The sequence below is a fragment of the Rutidosis leptorrhynchoides genome, chromosome 6 (assembly GCF_046630445.1).
Source record: "Rutidosis leptorrhynchoides isolate AG116_Rl617_1_P2 chromosome 6, CSIRO_AGI_Rlap_v1, whole genome shotgun sequence".
NCBI classification, from domain to species: Eukaryota; Viridiplantae; Streptophyta; class Magnoliopsida; order Asterales; family Asteraceae; genus Rutidosis; species Rutidosis leptorrhynchoides.
In genome coordinates this window covers 169,232,407-169,240,298 of record NC_092338.1, presented here as the reverse complement: position 1 = coordinate 169,240,298, position 7,892 = coordinate 169,232,407, and positions in this window count along the sequence as shown.

Here is a 7,892-nt window from a genome sequence, read left to right as displayed (position 1 = left end):
AGAAAATCTTCTTAATAAGATTTGACTCTCCGGTACTCAAGGGAATTAGGATCCTCTTTAAATGTGATCGTCCATTTTAATTGTTCTTTCGGAGATTTTCTTATAAATTCACCTCCTTCGTTTTCTTACAACTCACACCTTATGTTGATGCATTTTATGCAAGTCCCTAGACATCTACCCACGTCCATTGCAGGGACAACAGTTTACAGGCCACCATGATTGCTCGTTATTATCCTATCCGTGTTTGTATGTGGTTACAGGAACTGCAGGAACGAGATTTAGATGTTTGACTATGTTAGACTTAGTCAGACGTACGAGTGAAGCCTCACTAGTACGGCTGACAAGCTCATACGCACGGTTGATGCTGAGCTAAGTCACAATTACAACCTAAATGAGAAGACACGAGTGAGTGATCACCCGTACGGCTGATGAAGCCAACTCGTACGTGTGATGAATGAATCGTATGGGTGAGTCAACAGCAGGGGTATATAAAGTCTTATGTTCTTTATTTTAGGTAAAGCCTCTCATTTGTTACACACACTCAGATCTAGTGAGCTCCTCCGATTCTCTCTCTCGGTCCAAATCACCCAGCTGGTGAATAATAGCTCTAGGTGTTGATCTAATCACGCTTGATTTAGTTGTGGTTTGACTAAATTAATCAAAAAAAACTTAACCTATTCACTAGAGGGTTTGATTCACTTATTCTGCCATTGTGTGAGTTAAATCTATTGATTTCTAAGTTCCTAGTCATGTTTCATCACCTTCTATTCTTTCCCCCTCAACTCATATTTTAAAGTATTCATCAATATGCTCCATCCAGTTCTGATTCTCAATATATTTCTAACTTTCATATCGGTCATTCTTCTTTTTCTTATACCGCCGGAAGAATCTATTTACTTTTACTATACTCTTGGGTTTATAGTGTTTCTAGTTCTCCCGTGTCTTTATATTGCTATATGCATCGATATATATGGTTTATAATTTATGGTTTGTCGTTGGGCTTTATATGTTCCCTTATATTTCAAAGTCTCTGCTTCTGTCTTCTATGATCATTATCATTCACAGTTAATGCTCTCTTTTATTTGCTGCAATTTATACCCCAATTTCTATTTGGGAGTTTTGTCCTTTCGTTTCTTCTTCTTGCGATTAAGCACCGCTTGTAATGGTCCAGAATTCACAGATATGAATTTCGGAATGAACATTGCTAATGTTCTAGGAAGGAAATTGTGATGGCACGATCTTGACTTGTCAAATTACTAGAATACCTTGGAAAAGGCCGAATCATCAAGAAATATTTTCTTGATATTTTAGAGGTTAAATAGAATACAAGAGTCGTATAACATGGCACATGATGATGTTATGATCTGTGAATCATCACGTTCCATTTAGAAACTCAGCATGTGAAAGGACCCGTTCATATACATTATAAACGATTCACAATAGTTGATTACATTGCGAGGTATTTGACCTCTATATGATACATTTTACAAACATTGCATTCGTTTTTAAAAGACAATCTTTCTTTGCATCGAAAATTGACAGGCATGCATACCATTTCATAATATCCACTATCCAACTATAAATTGATTTAATAATAATCTTTGATGAACTCAATGACTCGAATGCAACGTTCTTCGAAATATGCTATGAAAGACTCCAAGTAATATCTTTAAAATGAGCAAATGCACAGCGGAAGATTTCTTTAACACCTGAGAATAAACATGCTTTAAAGTGTCAACCAAAAGGTTGGTGAGTTCATTAGTTTATCATAATCATTTATTTCCATCATTTTAATAGACCACAAGAATTTCATTTCCAGTTCTCATAAATATACGTCCCATGCATAGAGACAAAAATATCATTCATATGGATTGAACACCTGGTAACCGACATTCACAATATGCATATAAGAATATCCCCATCATTCCGGTATCCTCCTTCGGACATGATATAAATTTCGAAGTACTAAAGCATCCGGTACTTTGGATGGGGCTTGTTGGGCCCGATAGATCTATCTTTAGAGTTCGCGTCAATTAGGGTGTCTGTTCCCTAATTCATAGATTACCAGACTTAATAAAAAGGGCATATTCGATTTCGATAATTCAACCATAGAACGTAGTTTCGATTACTTGTGTCTATATCGTAAAACATTTATAAAAGCAGCGCATGTATTCTCAGTCCCAAAAATATATATAAAAAGGGAATAATGAAAACTCACCATACTGTATTTCGTAGTAAAAATACATATAACGTCATTGAACAAGTGCAAGGTTGGCCTCGGATTCACGAACCTAAATTAATTATATATAATTATGTGTTGGTCAATATTTGTCTAACAAATTAGGTCAAGTCATAGTGTACCACAATCCTAATGCTCGAGACTAATATGCAAAAGTCAACAAAAGTAAATTTGACTCAAAATAATTTCCAAAAATCTATACATGATTAATATATAGTTTAAATATCGTCGTATTATATTTTTAAATATTTTTAAAAGATTTATTAGAGTAAATAATATAATTTATTTATTAGTAAATAAAATTTTTATATTAAATTTATATAATAAAATATACTTTTATATATATTAAGTAATAAAATTTATAGGGTTCATTTAATATCATAAAGATAATATGATATGTATTATTAAAGTAAGTTATTACACGTAGTAAAATATGTTTGTATCACATATTTATTTGATAAAATAATATCTATAATGATAGTAAGTATAAGTTATATTATTTTGTAATAATAATAATTATTATAAAAATATCAATATTTATAATTACTAAGATGACATTATGATAAAACGATAATTCTACTTATGATATCTTTAGTATTTACGATAATTTTTAATATTATCTTTAAAATAATAATTCTATTTAAAATAATAATAATAATAATGATATTTTATAGTAACAATGACATTTCTATTAAAATGATAATTTTTGTTAAAATGATAGTTTTAATACTAACGATACTTTTAATAATAATAGTAATGATAAAAATAATAAGAAAGATAATTTTATCTAAATCAATATCTTATAATATTTTAATTTCATCATGATACTCTTACCCATTATTTTCTAATCGTTTCGTTTAATAGCTTTTAATCGTCTTTTATATCGTGTTCATAATAATGATAATAATAGTAATCAAAATAATTAGGTGTTACAAATATTTGTTTTAATTACACTAATATTAATAATGATAGTTACTATAACATTATTAACAATAATACTAATAATTATCTTAATGATAATATAGTAATAATAATAATAACAATAACAATAACCATTTTTAAATAATGATATATACATTAATAATGATAATAATAATAATAATACCAATAATAATAATAATAATAATAATAATAATAATAATAATAATAATAATAATAATAATTGGATAATAATAATAATACTAATTATAACTTTAACGATAGGAATAATAAAAAAAATAACAATTTTTAATGATAAATCCTTTTTATTGATAAAGATAATAATAATAAGATAAAACTAGAACGACGATAAAAATGACGATAATAATAATCATTTTTAATAAAAATATCGAAAATTCAATTGATTATAACTTCTAATCCGTTCATCGAAACCATTCGATATCTAAAGGAAAAGTTCTTAATTTTTCGCTAGCTTTCCAAGGACATGCATATCTTATACCTTATCTCAACCGCAAGTGTAACTAATTCAAGATTCAACCTAACCTGTCTAAGGGCAATATCAAAAGTACAAGCATGCATAATCCTAAATACTCGAGCACTAGTCAGGGATACACTATTAGTATGTAAAAGTTAAATTATGAGTACTCACGTATCAATATTGAGATTCAATATTGCAGGAAAGGTACGTAGACGCAACGAAAATGATAAACACTATATTGACCTCACGAGCATACCCATGAACCATACTCAATCACCTCCATAGCTATAACCCATAATTTCCTTAATCCTATCCCACTCGAAAAACAATTTCGAAATCACTCGGACAGCACTTCGTCGTAATATTTTATGTATACTAATAATATCTTGAAATAATACGGAGTAAATATATATGTAAATCGATTGAGAGAGTTTAGAGAAAAATATTTTCAAGTTTCTATGAAATAATGAAACCTATTGAATTCTATTTATAATAGATTTTTGAATTATTAAAGTGAATTATTAAAGTATGAATTATTAAAGTAAATTATTAAAGTATGAATTATTAAAGTGAATTATTAAAGTATGAATTATTAAAGTATGAATTATTAAAGTGAATTATTAAAGTATGAATTATTAAAGTGAATTATTAAAGTTAAAGTAAAGTAAAAATAAAGTAAATGTAAAGTTTAAGTATAGTAAAAGTATAAAACTATGTACGTATAATACGCGTATAAATATATATAATATTAATTTAAATCGTTATATATATTTAATAAAATAAAATATAAATATCGTTATCTTTATCATACTAGTTAAGTAATGAGTTGTCAAAAGTGGTTCTAGATATTTATAAAAGTTATACACGTTTTAATAATAAAGTTCTTTTTAAACTGAAAACGTTTTTGTACGTTTGAAACTAAATAGATCAATCGAGTCTTTATGAGATTCAATCTTCCACTATCCTTTGTCTAGTTCTCAATGATTGACAATTTTTTCTTATTTATAAATCACTTTACCATTTTTCAAATATTGTTAAAATGGAAAGATTTCTCAAATCAACGTGGGCCTTTCAACAGCGACTTGTAATCATAATTCAATATATCTGATAATTCAATCATTTGATCTTATCTTCTAATTCCATTGATAAACATTTTAAAACAGATACAATCATATAAAGTATTTAATCTAATATTTTGTTTACGTTTCAAGTTATAATATATATACACATATACATATATAATCATATTCGTTTAATGGTTCGTGAATCGTTGGAACTTGGTCGAGGTTGAATGAATGTATGAACATAGTTTAAAATTCTTGAAATTTAACTTAACAAATATTGCTTATCGTGTCGGAAACATATAAAGATTAAAGTTTAAATTTGGTTGGAAATTTCTCGTTGTCACAATACCTACCCGTTAAAGAAATTTCGTCCCGAAATTTGAGTGGAAAGGTCGTGAATGATAATAAGTATGTTTTCATGATGCATACGGGCTGAAAATTAGAGTTTTATCATCAGCGAATAATTTGGATAAACAATCCATTTATATGAAGAGTACGAATGAAGCTAACATAGAAGAGTGAAATGAGTAAGTGTAGATTCATCTTATCATTTGACGTAGATATGATTGATTCCCAGATTTCAAGGGATTTGAAGAAAATCTTCTTCATAAGATTTGACTCTCCGGTAATCAAGGGAATTAGGATCCGCTTTAAATACGATCGTCCATTTTAATTGTTCTGTCGGAGATTTTCTTATAAATTCACCTCTTTCATTTCCTTACAACTCACACCTTCTGTTGATACATTTTATGCAAGTCCCTAGTCATCTACCCACGTCCATTGCAGGAACAACAGTTTACAGGCCACCATGATTGCTCGTTATTATCCTATCCGTGTTTGTATGTAGTTACAGGAACTGCAGGAACGAGATTTAGATGTTTGACTATGTTAGACTTAGTCAGACGTACGAGTGAAGCCTCACTAGTACAGCTGGCAGGCTCATACGCACGGTTGATGCTGAGCTAAGTCACAATTACAACCTAAATGAGAAGACACGAGTGAGTGATCACCCGTACGGCTGATGAAGCCAACTCGTACGTATGATGAATGAATCGTATGGGAGAGTCAACAGCAGGGGTATATAAAGTCTTATGTTCTTCATTTTAGGTTAAGCCTCTCATTTGTTACACACACTCAGATCTAGTGAGCTCCTCCGATTCTCTCTCAGTCCAAATCACCCAGGTGGTGAATAATAGCTCTAGGTGTTGATCTAATCACACTTGATTTAGTTGTGGTTTGACTAAATTAATCAAAAAAAAACTTAACCTATTCACTAGAGGGTTTGATTCACTTATTCCGCCATTGTGTGAGTTAAATCTGTTGATTTCTAAGTTCTTAGTCATGTTTCATCACCTTTTATTCTTTCCCCCTCAACTCATATTTTAAAGTATTCATCAATATGCTCCATCCAGTTCAGATTCTAGATATACTTCTAACTTTCATATCGATCATTCTTCTTTTTCATCTACCGCCGGAAGAATCTATTTACTTCTACTATACTCCTGGGTTTATAGTGTTTCTAGTTCTCCCGTGTCTTTATATTGCTATATGCATCGATATATATGGTTTATAATTTCTGGTTTGTCTTTGGGATTTATATGTTCCCTTATATTTCAAAGTCTCTGCTTTTGTCTTCTATAATCATTATCATTCACAGTTAATGCTCTCTTTTATTTGCTGCAATTTATACTCCAATTTCTATTTCGGAGTTTTGTCCTTTCGTTTCTTCTTCTTGCGATTAAGCACCGCTTGTAATGGTCCAGAATTCACAGATATGAATTTCGAAATGAACATTGTTAATGTTCTAGGAAGAAAATTGTGATGGCACGATCTTGACTTGTCAAATTACTAGAATATCTTGGAAAAGGCCGAATCATCAAGAAATATTTTCTTGATATTTTAGAGGTTAAATAGAATACAAGAGTCGTATAACATGGCACATGATGATGTTATGATCTGTGAATCATCACGTTCCATTTAGAAACTCAGCATGACTTACTGTAATATAATTACGTTGATCAAGTGTCATTATAATATACTAATTCATGCTTCAGTTCCCAACACTACTTCAAAATATTCCTATTTTAAACTTGAATGTTTCGGAATTTAGAAACTAAAATAGTTTCTTTTATGATGTAATACAGATAGCGCGAAGAGGTAAATGATTTTAAATAAAAAAAATTAAGAAAATATCTTCAGAAATATGGAGGATATTTATAATGAAAGATATGATGATATTTTAGAATTTATAATATCAGAGGATGATGAAGAATATTATCCGCAGGGGTTTAGAGTCAGGAGCAAGGTATTCGTTAATGACTTCAGCAGGTACTGAATCATTTGGATCCTTTGAAGTCAGGTTCAGTCTTTGTAATTTGTCCACAGCCTCCTTCCTACTTTGCTCAATCCGTTTTTCAGTTCCAAAACATCTCTTTTTTGCGCTTTGCCAGCACACTTCATCATTATCATCCAGCTTTTACCGTTTAAAGTCGTTTATAGTTTTTGCTGCTTCATCAGCATTTTTTTTCCATTTTCGTAGAACCAATTCGCAGTTCGGAGTGTTTTTCAGAAACTTCACATTCAAATTAAGTCCAGAAGATAGACGTTATATATACACATATAAATGTTGGCGTAGACATGCTGCGAGATTTCAAAATACTGATTGCTAATTCCCAATGATTCGTATGACAATTCTCATTACAAGATGCGAATGAGTAAATGATGGGGTTTCAATAAATAATTACAATGACTTTTTGGAGAGGCTAAATTCAAAGGGTAATGAAGTTGTTGGTACATCTGCTAATAATGTGGTGGAATGTAAAAGGTTCCCTGGTAACAATGGTGTATATCTCAAGGTTATAATAAGGTTAGTCTGACTGAAAAGTCGAAGTTGACTTGCTGGAGCTGTGACAAAACTGGCTACTTTGAATAGGAGTCGCAAAGTTATTTTTGCTAATAAATGCCAAAGAATCTGACGCGGATACGTTGTTTAAACTTTTACTTTGGTTTCAAGAGTTTTTCGGGTACATAACTGTGGGTAACATGTGGTTGGATCATCATCTCGATTGCTCATCATTCGAAGTGTCTTCAGAAATTTTTGAAGGGTTTGAACACAGATTGTAATCGTTAACATACATTTGATGTTCTAACACAGTTTTGAAGTCAAAATATA